This window comes from Eumetopias jubatus, unplaced genomic scaffold (assembly GCF_037043125.1).
Source record: "Eumetopias jubatus isolate StellerSeaLion01/CBP00866 unplaced genomic scaffold, mEumJub1_p1.0 scaffold_6, whole genome shotgun sequence".
NCBI classification, from domain to species: domain Eukaryota; kingdom Metazoa; phylum Chordata; class Mammalia; order Carnivora; family Otariidae; genus Eumetopias; species Eumetopias jubatus.
Window position 1 is genome coordinate 108,376,961 of NW_028274812.1, and position 20,511 is coordinate 108,397,471.

At 43.0% G+C, this 20,511-nt stretch overlaps 1 protein-coding gene and 1 non-coding gene across 2 annotated transcripts in view; both read left to right on the forward strand.

The window, feature by feature from the left end:
* The window catches only part of CCND3 (cyclin D3), an 89,792-nt gene that overhangs the window by 25,824 nt on the left and 43,457 nt on the right, over window positions 1-20,511 (forward strand). The window lies entirely within an intron of this gene.
* LOC114204681 (U6 spliceosomal RNA) lies at window positions 20,024-20,130 on the forward strand. The gene has a single exon (XR_003608208.1). It is a non-coding gene; the product is annotated as a U6 spliceosomal RNA (small nuclear RNA).

Genomic DNA, 20,511 nt, shown 5'->3' on the forward strand with positions numbered 1-20,511 from the left:
GAGATCAAGAGTCCCATGCTCTTCTGACTGAGCCAGCCAGGTGTCCTGAAATAGGGTTATTAATGGTGTTTTGTTTTATTTTGTTTTACTGATTGAAAAACTGTACATGGAAGGAGTTGATTCATAGATTGGCGCCATTCTGGAGGGAGGGAGGTCTGTCCTATCCTGGTGTCATATACATTCTTGGGTCCGGAGCAAGTTGTCCATTCATTCATTCAGCAAATATTTATTGGGTGTCTCTTATGTGCCAGGCATTGTTCTGTGCCCCTGGGATACACCAGTGAACGAAACAGACAAAAAAAATCTTCCCCTTGTATAGCAAGGGGTAGGAGTAGTAGGACAGACAGCATGCAGTATGCACAAAAAATAAGCAAAGTCATAACATTCATTAAAAGGTAACAAGAACTACTGACAAGACAAAAAATATAGAGCTGGGCAAGGGGGGATAGCACTGGAGAGGGTGACATCTTACAGTTTGAAATAGGATGACCCGTGTCAGGCGTACTGAGAAGGTGGCAGTTGAACGGTGATTTGAAGGTACAGAATTGGCAATGTGGCTGGGGCCAGGGGACGTGCAGCAGAGGGGAAGAATAGCCAGAGCAAAGATCCTGGGACTAGAACCTTCCTAGAGTGTTTGAGGAATAGCAAGGAGACCAGTGTGGCTGTCATGGCGTTCCTGAGTGAATGGCTTGACACTTGGAGGGACAGCTGATACGTTGGTTGAGAGAGCCAGGGATCTCAACGCTGTAACCAAGGATGTGAATTTAATAAAATATAAATTCCAACAAGAACAAAGTTTGCCCTGAAGTTAAAAGTCCTCTGCAAAGCAAATCACTTCAAGTTTCTCTTGTTGGTAGACTGGGTGTGAATTTTAAATAAATTATGCAAGTACAGGATAAACGAAATACGGCTTATATCTTGTAGGTATGCTGAATTCATTTATTCAACGTATATGTATTGAATGTCTATGATGGGGGGGTGCCTGCGTGGCACAGCTGGTTGAGTGTCTAACTCTAACTCTTGGTTTCGGCTTGGGTTGTGATCTTGGGGTCATGAGATCGAGCCCTGTGTCAGACTGCACTCAGCATGGAACCTGCTTAGGATTCTCTCTCCCTCTCCCTCTGCCCCCCCTAAAATAAGTAAATAAATCTTAAAAAAAAAAATGAATGTCTACAATGAACCTGGGCTTGTTCTAGGTGCTGGGGAGTCAGAACAAGACGAAGCCCCTGCCTTTATGAAATTGACATTCTAGTGGTGGGGCCTGACCCTGAGCACACTCAGATACATAATGTGATGTTGGATGGTGATAACCAATAGCTGTTAACCGTGGTTCACAAGAGAAAACTGTGGTTGGAGTTGAGTCTAAGTTAATTATGAGTCAACTGTGTAATTCACTTTTGAAAAAGCCTAATTCCATTTGAGGCTGTGTGAACAGAATGCCCAGCAAACACCCCTCTGCCTTCTGGTTGTCAGGCTGGACATGGAATATTGCATTTACATTCTAGAAGGACAGTGACACACCAGAACTTGTATATTATCCTGTGTCAGGAAGGGAGGTTCTAGCTCAGTAGGTTGAGAAATTGTCTTATGGTCAGAACTGACCAGTAATGGAATGGGCTATGAGAGAGGGTGAGACTCCCGTTTCCAGATGCATTCATCTTCTCAGGATATTAATGAGGATATAATGAATCTGGTAGAAGGCTGGATTACATATGTATGGCTTCTTCTAGTCCCAGGTAATACGGTGAATGAGAAAAGGATTTTTGCAAATAACTTGTAGAGAATTCCACATTAATTAACCACATTTTAATAGCCCGTAGTCACCAAGCGCATAAGTAGAATCCCAACATGTAGAAATCAAGTTCTCAGAATTCCTTCTCTGATCACATTAGCTCGGAGTCCAGATTTGGGCTCCAGAAACTTCAGAGGGTTAGAGAAAGTTCAGTAGGAAAGTCACGGGATCAGTCAACGGGCTTCTTTCCCTTCACCTTCTTATTTTGACAATTTCAGATACAGAAAAGTTGCAAGAATTGTGCAAAAAATCCTCATATGGTCTTCATTCAGATTTCCCAAACGTTAACATTCCATCACATTTGTTTTATCATTCTACCTATCTGGTATGTGTATACATTATTTGAATGTAAGTTGCAGGTACTATGTCCCTTCACTCCTAAAGAGTTCAGTATGTACTCTTAAAATAGGTCTTCTCTTACATAACCCCAATAGAATGATAAAAACTAAGAGATTAACATCGACACAATGCTAGTATCTACAGACCTCATTTATACGTCACAGTAGTGCCAATGATACATGCTTTATAGCCCAAACAAAACAAAACAAAAACAACAAAGAACAAAGACCCAGATCATGGGTTACATTCAGTTGTCATGTCTCTGTAGGTTTCCTTTAACCCCACATGGTTCCTTAATTTTTCTTTGTCTTTGATGATATCCAAACTTTTTGATGGTTGGGCAAAGGACTTTTAAACAAAGGTTTTTCAAAAAATGAGCTAAGACTGGGAGCAGGTTTTGATACGAATCTTCATGTTTCTTTGGTTTACTCGTCAAGAACGATTTCCCTGTTGAAGATCCCACAGTGGCTCCCTGCTGCTCATCACATGGAATCCAAACGCCCCCTCTATTCATTGCCTAGGGCAGCCATAACAAAGGACCACAGACTGAGTGACTTAAAACAACACAAATGTACGCTCTCACAGTTCCAGAGGCCAGAAGTCCAAAATGAAGGTGTCAGCAGACCATGTCCCTCCAAAGCCTGTAGGGGAGGATTCTTCCCTCTTCCTCTTTCTTTCATCTTCTGGGATCCCAAGGTGTCCCTTGGCTTGTAGCTGGGTCACTCCGATCGGCCTCTGTCTTCACGTGGCCATCTTCCCAATGTGTCTCTTCTTATAAGGACACCAGTTATATTGAATGATGGGCCCACCCTACTCCAGTATGACCTCATCTTCATTACATCTGCAATAACCTATTTCAAATAAGGTCACATTCTGAGGTACTGGGGGTTAAAACTTCAACATACCATGTTGGGGGCCATAATTCAACACCCCTCACCGCATCTTTCCAACCTAATCCTGCATTTCATTATCCGGGGCCCCTCTCTTCCGACCACACTAATCATCTTCAAGAGGATGCTTGCTTTCCCCCAGACTCAAGGCTTTCTTCTGGCCCTCTCCACTCCTCTCTGCCAATTGGGGCACCTCCTTGTGCTAACACTGACAACTTTCATTTACCTAGTGCTTATTATGTGCCAGACACTGCTCTAAACTCTTTACACAGTGTTCTTTCTACCTAGGAGGGACTATCCTGAGCCCCATTTTACAGATGAGGAAATGGAGGCACAGAAAGCTTCACTTACTCGAGGCCTCACAACAAAACGATTATCAGACATTTTCCTGGCTTATTTCCTCCTCACTCCAGAGTCTTTGCTGGTTGCTCTAGAAGGGATCTCAGTGCCATGAGCATTCCAGTCAGTGGCCCTCTCTGACATTTTCAGAGCCCGTGAGCACCCCTCATCCCCCACTGCCTCAGTTTACATTGATCCATATGCTGTGTCATCAGTTCTCAGGTGGGGGATGGGGAATGGGATTTGGGTTTTTGGTTTTTTGTTGGGGAGGGGGCGGATTTCGATTTTTTGTTCACCGCTTTCTCGCTTCCCACTAGAGCCTCTGGCCCTGTACCCTACGCCAACCCTAGGTTTCTCAGCATAGGGCCCAGTGTGTCAAATATATCAACATCTCCTGCGGAGTGTATCAAAAATATAAAAAATGCACAACTGCAGGCGCCTGAGTGGCTCAGTCGTTAAGTGTCTGCCTTTGGCTCAGGTCATGATCCCGGGGTCCTGGGATCGAGCCCCACATCGGGCTCCCTGCTCTGCAGGAAGCCTGCTTCTCCCTCTCCCACTCCCCCTGCTTGTGTTCCCTCTCTCGCTGTGTCTCTGTCAAATAAATAAATAAAATCTTAAACAAACAAACAAACAAACACAACCGGCGTCTCCCTCCAGAGCTCCTGAATCAGAATTCTCGTTGGGAGATCCAGATCCCACCTCAACTTCCTCGTGATTCTTAATAAGTTTGAGAAAGCCCTCATTGGATGTGTATAAAATGTAAGTTGCAGGTACAACTGATTGATTGGTTGACCAACTGACCACTTGGACGAACTGCTGCTGTGTGTTTCTCTGGGGCACAGACCAAGAGCAGACTTTTAAAATGTCCTGTCACAGGGCGCCTGTGTGGCTCAGTCGTTAAGCATCTGCCTTCAGCTCAGGTCATGGTCCCAGGGTCCTGGGATCGAGCCCCGCATCGGGGGCTCCCCGCTCCGCGGGGAACCTGCTTCTCCCTCTCCCACTCCCCCTGCTTTTGTGTTCCCTCTCTCGCTGTGTCTCTCTGTCAAATAAATAAATGAAATCTTTAAAATAAAATAAAATGTCCTGTCACTTTTCACAGCTCACTTTTTCTGTGAACCTAAACTGCTCTACAAATAAAGTCAATTTTGTTTTTTAAGAGAAGGTGATGGCCCATCGAGTAACTGAAGACCCTCACGGAATGTTGTCAGGCTTAACAACAGGAACCTGCTCTAGCTGGGCGTGGCCGTTTCTATTGAGACTTCCCTCTCTGCAGTGATAATCCCATTCAGCCTCCGAGGGAGATCTGCGGGTCTCAGACTGGGCCCCCCCTGCCCCAGCCCTCCACCCCTTGTCCAAAACTCTCAGAGCCTGGGGGTGACAGAAGACAGTTACTCTACGCCCCGGAGCAGCCCAGCTGTTTCCCCCAGCCCCTCATTTCAGCCACCTGAACCCATTCACAGTTTTCCTGTCAGTTAACCAGGGCCCCACGACAGTGTGGGAAGGGGCCTCTCTAGACTGGGTGGGGCTGTGTTTCATTTACTGGTGTCCTAACTCAGGCCTCAGCTGAACAGGTGCAGGCAGAAGCAGCTGGGTGAAATGAGGACATTCTTCCTCTCCCTTTCTCTTCTCCCTCCAACTCCCTCCCCCAACCCAGCCACACTGAAGCCACATCCCATTTCCTCCCCAACTTTCAAAGCCGCTCTCCCCTCTGCCTCCTCCGCCCTCCATCCTTGAAGGGCAGTGCCCCAGGGGAGGGGTTACTTAAACTGGAAGGGGACGCCTTTAAGGGAAAGTGGAAGGCAGTGGGTTGCACTGCCACCCTCCCTTTCTGTTGTGTTTTTGTTTTGTTTTGTTTTGTTTAAGAAGGGGAGGTGTCGAAATGGAGGTGGTGTCATAGGGAGGGGAGGGCAGCACCAGGGACCACCTCGGTCGCTTGCTGACTTTGCCAACAGTGTTTAAACTCACAGAAGACCCAACTGTGAAGTTGGCCAACCCATCCTCTTCTGGGCTGACTTCTCTGCCTCTTCTAGGAGACTGGGGTGGGGCAGGTCAAACTCAAAGCCACATTCTAGAACAAAGGTATTCAAAGTTGCCTTCCCTACATCTGCATCCCCCTGGAGGACTCCTTAACCAGGGATTGCTACGACTCACTCCTCAAGATTCTGATTCAGTAGGACCCAGGACCAGAGAATTCACCTGTCTGGCCGGTCCCCTAGTTGATGCTGCTTCTGCTGGCTCAGGGACCCCACTTACAGAACTGCTGTTCTGGGGCCCCCCCTTAAGATTTCTGATAAGTGGGCTCAGCCTAGCCACCTCCAGGGGAAGAACAGGTCACTCAAGGAAGTTGGGTCCCCAGCGGTGGCCTTATCACCTGGGCTCAAATCATAACCCTCCCCCCTGCAGTTCTGTGTTGTTCAGCTAGATTTGGATGGGACTCTGGCTTAAGAGAAGAGGGCAGAAAGAAGACCCCCTCTGTTTGCTTGCTTCCTGCTCCCAGGACCGGTCCACCTCTAAGCAATGCCTCCTGCCATCTTGAATCTTTTGTCTCTGTGTCTCCTTCCCTGCCCATCGTAGGGAAAGCGATGCCCCTGTGTTCTCTGAAGCTTACCTTTCATCTGTATGCTGTGGGATATTAGGCAGCTATTCAAGCACGAGGTTAATCTCTATGTGGTGACTTGGGAGTGATCCATCACAACATATTGTAGAGGAAACTGCTCCACGATGGGTAGAAAATGGTCCTGCTTTTGTAAAAACAACCAACCATAAAGCCATACGTGAATATATATATAGGCATTTACACGCACACAGACAAAACAGTCTGGAAGGACACTTTCCAACAGAAGTCAGCTCTGGAGGATGGGACATCTCCCCATTTCGTTCTTCTAACGCTATACTTGAGAAAGCCTATCTCCCTCTGTAATTAAAAACCAGTGAGCTGCATATAATAGAAGATGGTACAGCTCCGGAGAGCTACCCTCAACTATTAACAGTGGGGAGTAGGGATGGGGCTGAAGGCTCTCTCTCCACACAACGCCCCCATCCACCCACACACCCCCCCACACACTTCTCCACCATTTGAATTTATTAAAAGGAAGATTATTAATTTTTTAATTAAAAAAAGAAATAGAGGCAGTCAAGGAAACAGACGGCTTCTCCCTCCCCTCCCCACCACCAGCTGCTGCCCAAAGCCCTTCACACCCCCCAGCTGCTCTGCCATCTCATTCCTTCCTGGCACCGACACATTTCTCCACCGAGTGGCCTTCACTTGCTGAGTCCACCTCTTCAACAGCCATTCTGTGGGTTTTAAAGAAACATGACATGTTTTTGTTTGTTGATAGCCAGCATTCCCAAAAAGGAAAAAAAAAAAAAATCCCCTAGCCTTAAAACGGCTTCCGCAAAAAGTACTCGATCTTGTCCAATCCGGTCTGCTCCTCACCGCACACGCATGTCCTTTCATGATTGTAATCGGCACAAATGCTATCTTGTGTCCTGAAATTTTTTACGTCACCTAATTTTGTAAGCCTGTCTGTGTGTGGACACAGCATCATTTCTTCTATGAATGGTGCTATGGTTGTTTAACCAGGCCCTGATTGTTAGGTCTTTGGGTGGTTTCCAGTTTTTTGCTATTTATTCATTCATGATTTAACCCTCTGCTTTTGGGCCCCGCCTCCCGCCAGCCTATAAAAACTGCCCCCTTAAAGGTCACTGCTATCGGTCTTTCCCCCACCCCGACTCCCCCAATCTCCCAGCCTCTTCCCAGTCCTTGACTGAGCCCTTGTCCTGACCTTAATTGGACTTGGCCTTATTAACCACCCTCCCTGCCACCCACCAGCCCATCCATCAAACCCATCCAGCCTCTGTTCATTGGCTTTTGTTTTTTCTTTCCTTAATCATTTTTTTCTTCCAAATACAGACATTTTGACATTTGCATTGTAAAAGAACAGAACAACTAATAAATGTGTAATATAGAAAGTAAAAATTCATTTTATTTAAACGTTTAAATTGAATAATGAATTATATGATCCAGAAGAACATAATTACATGTATAAATATATATATAAATTATGAAGCAGTGTAATAAAATTAAACCTGTGATACCCACCCTACAACATAAATACAACATCGGCAATTCCATGGACATTTCCTGTGTCTCCCTTTTGGTGCCATCCCTCCAATAAACACTATGACATACTCAGTTTTGTTGATCACTCTTCTCATTAATTTTAGTAACTTACGGATTTGAAGGGCTTCTAGCCAAACAATCATACCGTGTATTACTAATGACATTGTTTCTTTCTAATCTATACCTTGAATTTATTTTCCTTTGCTTTCTGCTATTGTGCCAATACAATGTCAACTAGAAGCAGGAACAGAGGGTTTCCTTGACTTGTTCTGAGTTTGAAGGAAACACCGCTTCTTTATATGTGTGTGTGTGTGTATATATATATATATATATTTTTTTTTTTTTTTGGTTATCTCTGCACACATTGTGGGGCTCAAACTCAGGACCCCAAGGTCAAGAGTCACATGCTCTTCCGACTTAACCAGCCAGTCGCCCCATCCCCATTTTTCTTAATTGAAGGATAGTTGACACACAATGTTACATTAATTTCAAGTATAGAACAAGTGACTTAACAGGTTTATAGGTTATGCTGTGCTCACCACGGGGGCGGCCACCATCTGACACCATACAAGGCTATTACACCGCCATTGACTGTATTCCCTGGGCTGTGCCTTTTATTCGTGTGGCTTGTTCATTCCATAACTGGAATCTTATATCTCCCACTTCCCTTCACTCACTTTGCCCATCCCTCCATCTCCCTGGAAGTGCTTCTTAGGGCTCCCTACTAATAATAATGATTGGTATAGGTTTTTAGTAAATGCTTTTTAACAGGTGTTGAATTTTATCAAATGCTTTTTCTGCATGTATTGAAGTGATACTATGTGGTTTCTTTTTTCATTGTGGATGCTCTAAATTACATAAATATTTTTATGTTAAACTTTCTTTGCATTTCTGGGATAAATTGAATTGTCATGTGATATATTATCTTTTTATTTTTTATTTCTTTTTTTAAAGATTTTATTTATTTATTTGAGAGAGAGAGGGGGGGGGAGGAGCAGAGGGAGAGGGAGAAGCAGACACCCCGCTGAGCAGGGAACCAGAAGCGGGGCTCCATCCCAGGACCCTGAGATCATGACCTGAACTGAAGACAGCTGCTTAACCAACTGAGCCAGCCAGGTTCCCCTATATTATCTTTTTAATATACTGCTGGGTTTGGTTTGGTCTGGTTATATTTTGAAAAAACATGATCAGCATTTATGCTCCTAAATTATTTAACCTGTCAGTTTTCTTTCTCATACTATATTTGGCCGGTTTGGAATTAGGATTTTACTAATATCATTGAATAAGTTGAGAGGGTTTCTTTATTTTTTAATCTCTAAGAAAAAGTGGCATAAAATTGGAATTGACGCGTTTGTGAATGTTTGGTCAAGCATTCCTAGAAAACCTAGACCTGGTATCATCTTTGTCAGAAGATTTTATATTTTGTTTATGGCTATAAGTAAAATGACTATGCATCCTGGTTTACCTGGGCTAATGCCAGGTTTTGCCTATTCCCTGGCGTATTTATTAATAATGCCCCCTTTCACTTTTGAAGATGTCCTGGCTTGGGTAATAAAATACGTGGTTATTCTGCATATAGGACTCTATAGGGACTGTATAGTTTTTCTCTTTCTTCTTGGATTAGTTTTGGTAAGTTATATTTTTCTGTAATATTGTCCAATTTGCTTCAAATGTATTGGCATAAAGTTGTTCATATAGTTCTCATTTTTAAAACTCAGCTTCAGGGGCACCTGGGTGGTTTCTGTTGGTTAAGCATCTGCCTAAACTCAGGTCATGATCCCAGGGCCCTGGGATTGAGCCCTGCCTCTGGCTGCCTGCTCAGCAGGGAGTCTGCTTCTCCCTCTCTGCCACTCCCTCTGCTTGTGCTCTCTTTCTCTCTGTCAAATAAATAAATGAATGAATAAATAATTAAAAAAAAACTCAGCTAAGGCCTTAAGTATATCACTTTTAAAATCTCTTAACATTGTTTATTTATATCTTCGTTCTTGATCAATACTACCTAAATTTTTTCTATTTTATTAGTCCTTTGAGCATATGACTTTTGACTTCCTTGATTTTCTCTACCATTTATTTTCCATTTCATTAATTTTTGCTCTTATTTTATTGCTTTCTCCTTTCTGTTTTCTTAGGATTTATTCTGCTGCTCTTTTTTTAACTTTCTTTTTTTTTTTAAAGATTTTATTTATTTATTTGAGAGAGAGAGAATGAGAGATAGAGAGCATGAGAGGGAAGAGGGTCAGAGGGAGAAGCAGACTCCCCACTGAGCAGGGAGCCCGATGCGGGACTCGATCCCGGGACTCCAGGATCATGACCTGAGCCGCAGGCAGTCGCTTAACCAACTGAGCCACCCAGGCGCCCCTTTTTTTAACTTTCTAACTTCTGAGCTTGGTTGATCAATTTGGGATCTGTTTTCTTTTCTAATATGTACGCTTAAGACTGTATACTTCCCTGTGTTTTTTAAGTTGCATCCTATATGTTTTTTTCTTATTGAATATACATATCGTACAAATTATGTACATACAGATTTTAAAATCTTCAGTTTTTTTCATTTTGGCAAATGTAAATGCCCATGTTGCCATCATCCAAATTGAGATATAGGACATTTCCATCATTCTAGAAAGTTCCATGGTCATGGGGTTCATTATGGATCAGTCTACCCTTCACCACCAGAGTTAGTCAGTTTAGAAATATACTTGGCTAGAAGTTCATCTAAATGGAACCATACAGTATATACTCTTTTGTGTTTGGCTTCTGTCACTCAGTACATGTACTGAGTTCATTCCAGTTTACAGATGGATATACACTATTGGCTTATTCATTCTCTGTTGATGCACGTTTGGATTATTTCCAGGTTTTCGCTATTATGAATAAAGCAACTGTAAACATCCTTGTACAGGTCTTTTGTGGGCATAAACTTTCATTTCTCTTGGGTAGGTATCTTGAAGTGGAAAAGCTCGGTCTGAGTGTAGGCATCCCATAAGATTTACAATAGAGCATTTTGATTTTCATTTAGTTCTAGTTCTTAAAAATTTTCCATGAAGATTTTTTTCTTTGACCTCTGAGTTATTTGGAAGTGTGTTTTAAGATTTCCACATGGGCGGAAATTTTGTTGGTGATCATAATTTCTAAGTTAATTCCATTTGGGTCAGTTAATACCGTCTTTATAACACACATTTTTTTGAAATGTTTTGAGACTTGCCTTATGATCTAATATGTAGTAAATCTGTATGCTCAAGAAGAATGCATGCTCTCCAGTACACATACACATATACATATTTATTTAACAAGGTTGATATCTATACACATACATACATATACTATTTTTTGTTTGCTTGATGTATCAATTATTATTTTTATTTATTTATTTTTAAAGAGTTTATTTATTTATTTGACAGAGAGAGACACAGTGAGAGAGGGAACACAAGCAGGGGGAGTGGGAGAGGGAGGAGCAGGCTTCCCGTGGAGCAGGGAGCCCGATGTGGGGCTTGATCCCAGGACCCTGGGATCATGACCTGAGCCAAAGGCAGACGCCCAGCGACTGAGCCACCCAGGCGCCCCGATCAATTATTATTTTTTAAAGATTTTATTTACTTGAGAGAGAGAGCATGAGCGGGGGAAAGTTGGGGGAGAGAGGCAGAAGGAGAGGGAGAAGCAGACTCTCCCGCTGAGCAGGGAGCCTGACCCGGGGCTCAACCCCAGGACCCCGAGATCGTGACCTGAGCCAAAGACAGATGCTTAACCAGCTGAGCCACCAAGGTGCCCCTTGACCTATCAATTATTTAAAAAGATGTATTAAAACTCTCTTGCCCCGATGTGGATTTATCAATTTCTCCTTAGTTTTGTCAAGTTTAGCTTTTTGTATTTTGAAGCTTTTCTTCCTTGGGATATACAGATTTAGAATTACTGTATTATTCTAGCAAACAAATTATTACTGTAGCAGATTTTCAAATCATCATATGGTGACTATCTTTTATAATGCCTTTTGCCTTAGCATCTATTTTTTTAAAAATATTTTATTTATTTATTTGAGAGAGAGAGTGAGCAAGCAAGAGAGAAAGAGTGAGCACGAGCAGGGGGAGGGGGAGGAGCAGAGGGAACGGGAGAAGCAGACTCCCAGTTGAGCAGGGAGCCAGATGTGGGGCTGGATCCCAGGACTCCAGGACCATGACCTGAGCCAGAGGCAGATGCTTAACCAACTGAGCCATCCAGGCACCCCTGCCTTAGCATCTGTTTTATCCCATGTTAATATTTGGCATAAACTGGGGTGCGTGGGTGGCTTAGTTGGTTAAGCGTCTGCCTTCGGCTCAGGTCATGATCCTGGAGTCCCAGGATCCACCCTTGTGTCAGGCTCCCTGCTCTGCGGGGAGCCTGCTTCTCCCTCTCCTCCCTGCCCATGCTCTCTCTCACTATCTCTGTCTCTCTTTCTCAAGTAAATAAATAATCTTAAAAAAATATTTGGCATAAACTTCCTTTCAGTTAGTATTTATTACATTATTTCCATCATTTAACATTCAGCCTTTCTATGTATTATTTCTTTTCTACCTGTGCTTTTAATGAGGCTTGGATTAGAGGTCAGAAGACCGTTCTAATATTGACTGTATCTTGGAGTCTTAGGTTCCTCATCTTTCAGCTGAGTGTCAAAACACTTGCCTTGCCCATCACCCTTCACCATGTTGTGAGAATCAAATGATATAAGATACGTGAAATCATTTTTAAAGCTGTAAAGTGTTTTTGCAAATTATTGTCTTTCTAGCCTTTAAATAGTGAGTGTCCCCCAAAGCTTACTTAAAGTCATAGTGGTTAAGAGCTTAGCTGATTACTAGAACTATACTTTTGCATTTGTAGATACTGTTTCATAGGATGGCTACAAGATGTAAGTGTATAAAAGTACTAAATTAGAGGTGCCTGGCTGGCTCAATTGGTTGAGCATGTGATTCTTCTTGATCTTGGAGTTGGGAGTTCAAGCCTCATGTAGGGCGTAAAGTTTACTTAAAAAAAAATAAGTACTAAATTATCTGGGGCATCCTAAGTATTCAATAAATAGTAATTCACTGTCTTTATGTTTATGATTTTTTTTAAAGATTTTATTTGTTTATTTGACAAAGAGAGACACAGCGAGAGAGGGAACACAAGCAGAGGGAGTGGGAGAGGGAGAAGCAGGCTTCCCGCGGAGCACGGAGCCCGATGTGGGGCTCGATCCCAGGACCCTGGGACCATGACCTGAGCCAAAGGCAGACGCTTAATGGCTGAGCCACTCAGGCACCCCTCTTTATGTTTATGATTATGCTTATTGTGTTGCTCTTGCTTTTATCTGAGTTCTAGCTCCTCAACTTACCAGAATGTGACCATATATAACCTGAGTCTCAGCTTCCTCATCTTTGAAGTTGCAATAATAATCACTACTTCCTGAGGTTGCTGTGAGAATGGAGTAAAATAATGATGAGGGGCACCTGGGTGGCTCAGTCAGTTCAGGGTCCGACTCTTGCTTTCTGCTCAGGTCATGATTTTGAGGTCATGAGATCGAGCCCTGCATGGGGCTCTGTGCTCAGTGGGCAGTCTGCTTGGGATTCTTTCTCCCTCTTCCTCTGCCCCTCCCCCGTCACTCTCTCTCTCTAAAAAAAAAGAAAATTAAAAAAAAATAATGAAAAGAGTTCGGTGGAGTGCCTTGCTACCATGATCTTGATCTCCAGGATCTCTCCTGCTATTAGAGTTCTCAATGTTGACACTTTTCTGATGGCCTAAATCACACTCTAACGTCTTACCTGACCTTGAAGACCTTATTTAAAATTCTGGTGGAGTAGGACCACTTGGGTATCTTACCATCGGTTTAGACGTTCTGTCCAAAGGTACATTGTTCCTCCTTTCTCCCCACTGAATCATCTCAGTTTCTTGAGTACCCGAGTGATGGGCTTATATTAAGCCCTACCCTTAAGGAGCTCACCACCCAATAGAAGACTGACCCCAAAACATCCACTAGAAGTGCCATTGTAGAAACTCAAACAAGGTGCTTCAGGAGATCCTACAGAAGAGATGAGCCCTGTGGGGAGGAGCCTGACCAACTTATCAGGGGAAGCCCATTTCCCCAGCTCCACCAAACAAACCAGCACTGTCGTCTATAATTCTCCCAACACAGCAGACTGTATTGTAACGGGTTACATAAAATCAGACAGCTTTTTTCACTTCCTAACCTCCAAGCAGTGACTTGGGGATCTAGGCCTCTTACATCTTGTGGTGACACAGTGTCTGGGACCTAAAAGCCCTCTATTAAGTGCCTTCTGCCTCGGAGACATCTTTGACATCAGCCACTCCCAACCTGTTCCTATGGCTGCTCTTCCTGGGAAGGCCTAGGCCTCGGAGCAGAGTGGAGGCGCCTCAGTAGGCCCATGTGTTCCATCTCTGCCTGAGGAGACCTTCAAATTTTTCTGCCATCTTGTTGACTATAATAATCCTTTCAGCCAAAAAAAATTATTTTGGCACTCAGACCAGTGCTTGGCACATAGCAGGTATACAATAAGTATTTTATTTATTTATTTATTTATTTATTTATTTATTTATTTATTTAAGAGAGAGAGTGTGTGTGCACGAGCAAGGGGAGGGACGGGGGTGGGGGTGGCAGACTCCCTGCTGAGTGCAGAGCCTGACGAGGGGCTGGATCCCAGGACCCTGGGCTCATGACCTGAGCTGAAAACCAAGAGTCAGACGCTTAACCAACTGAGCCACCCAGATGCCCCTACAATAAGTATTTTTTAAATGCCTGAACTTCTCTCAGCTCCAGGAGGTACTTAGAGGTTATTTGCAAGGCTAAATCAAACTCAGCAGTTGGATGGGCTGATAGAGAGACAGAGGGAGCTTTTTGTTTTTTTTAAAGATTTTATTTATTTATTTGTCAGAGAGAGAGGGCACAAGCAGAGGGAGTTGCAGGCTCCCCGCTGAGCAAGGAACCCGATACAAGACTCAATCCCAGGACCCTGGGATCATGACCTGAGCCAAAGGCAGACGCCCAACCAACTGAGCCACCCAGGCGTCCCCAGAAGGAGCTTTTGAATATTACGCAATTAAGGATGGGAGGATCTCCTTTTTTTTTTTTTAAGAGCTTGTTTCTTGGTCACCTCTAAACTGCCCCTGAAGGCAAGTAAAAATACACCTCAGTGCTACAGACTTTCCAGCCCTTTTGCTTCCTCCTGTAACCAGAAAGGAAAAGTGAAATGGTTGAGCAGAGGCCCTGGGGGGGGCCTGATCCTGGAAAAGCAGATCTCACTGTGTCCTCTCAGCACTTGGGGAGCCCCTAGCAGGGCCAAGAGCAGGTTCTGATGGATTCCACACTCTCTAGATTGTCCATGTCTGGCTGTGGGAACTTGGGCAAATTCCTTCATCTTTTCGTGCCAGTTTCCTCATCTGTAACATAAAGATAATAATACCTCTCTCCCCTGGTTTTTAGATTGATCAAGTTAATATAATAAAAAGCGTAGGCCAGTGGCACAGTGTAAGTGCTATATAATTGTGGATATGGCCATCCTTAGGGACAGAAAAGAAATGATCACCTGAAATCCTAAAACAATAGACTGAGGCTGTTCTTGGTGTCCAGCCAGATTCTCCTGCTGCTCCTGGTTTTCAGCTCACACTATGGCTCTAAGTGCTTTGGTAAAAAAAAAAAAAAAAAAAAAAAAAAAAAGGGAGATCCTCCCATCCCTTTTGGTATTTTCATGGCCTCCTAAGTCAGTGCTGCCCCAACCTAATCCCTGCCCCCTTACCTGTCTTGCCCCCAGTCTGCCTCGTCTACCCCAGAACACTCATACTGCTCCCCACCAGCCAGATCTTTGCTCTGCTACCCACTCACCACCCCACCTTAGTTTGCCTCTATCTCTGTCCCAGGGTCAGGTTCTGCATGTCAGTGCCAGCTAGTTAATCTGATAAACGGATTTCTCTGAAAATACTAATTGGAGCCAGTGCAAAGGTTGCACAAAGGTGCATTATGACTGGGGCCCTTCTGGAGAAAATGCCCCGCCCTTTGTGTCCTGGTCTGTGGGAGGGAGAGAGAGAACAAATTCAAGTTAGGAAGCTGGGAGAGATTCAGGCCATCCAGCTCCCCTAAAAGAAGATGGATCCTCTTTGAGCATCCACCGAGCTGGCTGGGGAGAGGGCACACAAATATGCTGGCAGGGACATGACAGGGGAACATGGCAGAGACATTTAATCAGTAAATTTCTAGATACGGAGCTAGGATACAGAAAAGGTAAGACTTGTCTCTGCCTGCAAGGAGAGAAGGAAATGCAAGTGCACAATAAGCACACAGAGTAAGCTGTGTCCTGAGCTAAAACAGACACAGATTAGTGTAGCTAGAGGGGGGAGATCCATTCAAACTAGAGGATTTGGAAGATTCCGTGGAGAGGCTGATGGTGGCCTTCAAACTGATGCCTGAAAAGGATTATTTTTATTTATTTATTTATTTATTTAAAAAATTTTTTTTTAATTTTAAGTAAACACCACACCGCATGTGGGGCTCAAACTCAAAACACCAAGATCAAGAGTCACACGCTCCACTGAATGAGCCAGCCAGGCGCCTCTACAAGTAGTAGTATTTTTTAAGATTTTATTTATTTATTCCAGAGAGAGAGAGCGGGGAGAGAAGCAGAGGGAGAGGAACAAGCGGACTCTCTGCTGAGCATAGAGCCCGATGCGGGGCTCGATCTTAGGACCCCAAGATCATGACCCTGGCCTAATCCAAAAGTCAGACGCTTAACCAACTGAGCCAGCCAGGCGCCCTGGAGGATTGTTTTAAAGAGGGGCACCTGGCTGGCTCAGTTGGAAGAGCATGTGACTCTTGATCTCTAGTTGTGTGTTTGAGCCCCATGTTGGGTGTAGAGATCACTTAAAAATAAAATCTTGTGTAAGACTGTTGAATCACAGACCTGTACCTCTGAAACAAATAATACATTATATGTTAAAAAAAAAAAAAGAAGAAGATAGCAGGAGGGGAAAAGTGAAGGGGGGAAATCAGAGGGGGAGACGAACCATGAGAGACAATGGACTCTGAAAAACCAACTGAGGGTTCTAGAGGGGAGGGGGTGGGGGGATGGGTTAGCCCGGTGATGGGTATTAAAGAGGGCACGTTCTGCGTGGAGCACTGGGTGTTATACGCAAACAATGAATCATGGAACTATGCATCAAAAATAAATAAATAAATACATAAGATCTTAAAAAAGGTAAAAATAAAAATAAAGTGTATTAAATTTTCTACTAACTGTAAAAAGTCTACAAATAAGAGAACACAGAAAGAAAAGAAAATCACCCACTCTCTCACAATTGAAGGTGGCCTCTATTACCGGCAGATAATGGGGTTATGGGTGGTTTCTGTTTGCTATCCATTTCTGTATTTTTAAGTTTTTTATCATGAGTTTTACAATAAAAAGAACACACATTTATAAAAGCAAAATTTAGAACCCAGAGATAACTCACTGCTAGCATTTCAGCATGTTACCCTCCTCCGCTTTTTGCAGTATGTAATTTTATCATCCCGTCTGTACAAGTACACATACCTGCTGTTTTTCAGTTTCTCAGCATGCACCCTGCTCGTTATGAATGTTTCACAGATAGAACTGAGTGGCTGTGGGATGTAATTCACACAACTATTTACCTGCCCTCAGACTGTAAGATTGCTTACACATTTTTGCTATCATAAATAACCCTTTGTGGTTTTTTTGAAGATTTATTTGAGAGAGAGCACAAGAGAGAGCATGAGCGGGGGAGGGGGACAGAGGCAGAGGGAGAGAGAGAATTCCAAGCAGACTCCACATTGAGCTCGGAGCTGGATGTGGGGCTCCATTCCATGACCCCGAGATCATGACCTGAGCTGAAATCAAGAGTCAGACGCCCAACCAACTGAGCCACTCAGGTGCCCCATAAATAACCCCTTGTATATTCCTATGCATAAGTAATTTTTTAAAATTAATAAACTTATTTTTTAGGGTCAGAGAAAAACTAAGCAAAAAGTGCAGAGCGTTCTCATATATGTCCCCACACATGTACAACCTCCCCCACTGTCATCCCTGCCATGGATGTCCTGCAGTAAAGGGCACATTTGTTCTAATCATTGTCCCATTATTATCATTATCACCCAAAGGCCATGGTTTACACTAGGTTCACCCTTGGTGTTATACATTTTATGGATTTTGACAAATGTATAATGACATGTATCCACCACTATGGTATCACATGGAGTTGTTTCACTGCCCTAAAAATCCTCTGTGCTCCATCTATTCATCTGTCCTTCCCCACTAGCCCCTGGCAACCACTGATCTTTTTACTCTTTCCATAGTTTTGCATCTTCCAGAATGTCTCGTAGTTCAAATTGTATAATATGTAGCCTTTTCATTTTGGCTTCTTTAATTTAGGAATACGAATTTAGGTTTCCTCCTTGTCTGGATGAAGCATAGTTTATCCATTCACCAACTGAAGGACGTCTTAGTTTTTTTTCCAAGTTTTTGCAATTATAAATAAAGCTGCTGTGAACATCCACGTGCAGGTTTTTGTATGGACATGTTTTCAGTTCATTTGGGTAAATGCCAAGGAGCACAATTACTGGAATTATGGTAAGAATGTATTTACTTTTGTAAGAAACTGCCAGACTAGTCTTCAAAGTGTCTCTACCATTTTGTATTCCCACCAGTAATAAATGAAAGTTCCTGTTACTCCATACCATTACAGCATTTGGCGTTGTCAATGTTTTGGATATTGGCTGTTCTAATAGGTATGTAGTGGTGTGAAATAACAGAAGAAATATATGGTGGTCTCTGCACCTGGTTCCTGGCACAGAACTCCTAAACCGCTGTAATTTCCTGTGATAAGAGCACTAGGAGCATCTTTTGTTCTAATATTTGATCTTTGACCCAGGTTCCTGACATAGGGATCTTAAGTCCCTTGGAATTTCCTGGGTGATAGGAGTGTCTTCTGTTCTAAGGAGGTGACTCTGGGTGGGTTCCTGGATGGCTCCTGTGTGGGTCTGCTCACTAGAAAGACCATGGTTCAAAGCTTGGAATTTTCATCCCTGTCCTCCCATTCTGAAAAGAGGGGAGAGGGGATGAAAATGGACTTAATATTTAATGCCTCCATGATGGTTGGGGAGCTTCCAGGTGGGTAAACACATCCACGTGCCAGGAGGGTGATACACCCCAACTCCACAGGAACCAAAGCTTGGAACCCTCCCAGATCTTGCCCTATGTATCTCTTCGTCTGGCTGATCATCTGGCTTTTATCATATCCTTTAATAAACTGGTAAGCGTAAGGAACTGTGTTCCTGAGATCTGTGAACTAGCAAATTAATCGAATCCAGGGAGGAGGAGGTTATGGGAACCTCTGACCTGTAGACAATTGGACAGAGTTCTGGGTAACCTGGGACTACTACTTGTGATTAGCATCTGAAGTGGTGGGAAGTCTTGTGGGAGTGAGCCCTTAACCCGTGGGATCTGACCCTATCTCTAAGTAGAGAGTGTGAGAATTGAGGTAAATTGCAGGACACCCAGGTGGTATTGCAGAATTGCTTGGCGTGGGGGGAAAAAAAACCCCACACATCTGGTGTCAGAAGCAATGTGAGTATGGTAGTCATGTGAGAGTAAAGGATAAACATATAGGAGGACTATATGGTTTTTCCTATACACGTGATATCTCATCTTTATGTTAATTTTCATTTCCCTGATGACATATGATGTTGAGCAACTTTTCATATACTTATGTGCCATCTGTATATATTCTTTGGTGAGGTTTCTGTTCAGGATTTTTGCCCATTTTTTAATCAGATTGTTAATTTTCATATTGTTGAGCTTTAAGTTTATATATTCTGGGGTTTTTTTTTTTGTTTTGGTTGGGTTTTTTTTTTAAAGATTTTATTTATTTATTTGACAGGGAGAGAGAGCACAGGCAGGCAGAGGGAAAGGGAGAAGCAGACTCCCTGCTGAGCAAGGAGCCTGATCTATGCGTGGCTCTATCCCAGGACCCCGGGATCAAGACCCGAGCCAAAGGCAGATGCTTAACCAACTGAGCCACCCAGGCACCCCAAGAGTTTACATATTTTGGACAACAGTCCTTTATCAGATGTATCTTTTGTAAATACTTTATCATAATCTGTAGCCTGTCTCCTCACTCTCTTGACATTGTCTTTTACAGAGCAGAAATTTTTAATTTTAATGAAGTCCAACTTATTGATTATTTCTTTCATGGATCATACCTTTGGTGTTCTATCTGCAAAGTCATGACCTTATCCAAGGTCATTTATTGGTAAGCGTAAGGAACTGTATTCCTGAGATCTTATTATCCAAGGTTTTTCCTGTGTTCTCTTCTAGGGGTTTTATAGTTTTGAGTTTTATATTTAGGCCTGTGATCCATCTGGAGTTAGTTTTTGTGAAGAATGTAGGCCTATATCTAGATTCCTAGAACTATTGGACATCTATCCAGTAGATGTCCAATTGTTCCAGTACCATTTATTAAAAGAATATCTTTGCTCCATTGTATTGCCTCTGCTCTTTTATTAAAAATCAGTTGGCTATAGTGCTCATTTCGGGAGCACATATACTAAAATTAGAACAATACAGAGAAGATTAGCATAGCCCCTGTGCAAGGATGACATGCAAATTCATGAAGCATTCCATATTTTAAAGAAAAAAATATCAGTTGGTTATATTTATGTGGGTCTGTTTTGGGTTCTCTATTCTGTTCCACTGACCTTTTTGTCAATTTTTTCACCAATACCACACTGTCTTGAGTTTGGGTATTGTCAATCCTCTCTGACTTTGTCTTCTCCTTCAATATTGAGTTGGCTATTCTGGGTCTTTTGTCTCTCCATATAAACTTTAGAATCAGTTTGTTGATATCCACAAAATAAGTTGCTGGAATTTTTATTGGCATTGTGTTCAATCTACAGATCAAGTTGGGAAGAACTGGCATCTTGACAATATCGAATATTACTATCCATGAACATTTAGTTCTTTGATATCTTTCATTGGAGTTTTAGAGTTTTTCTCATTTAGATCTGTTTA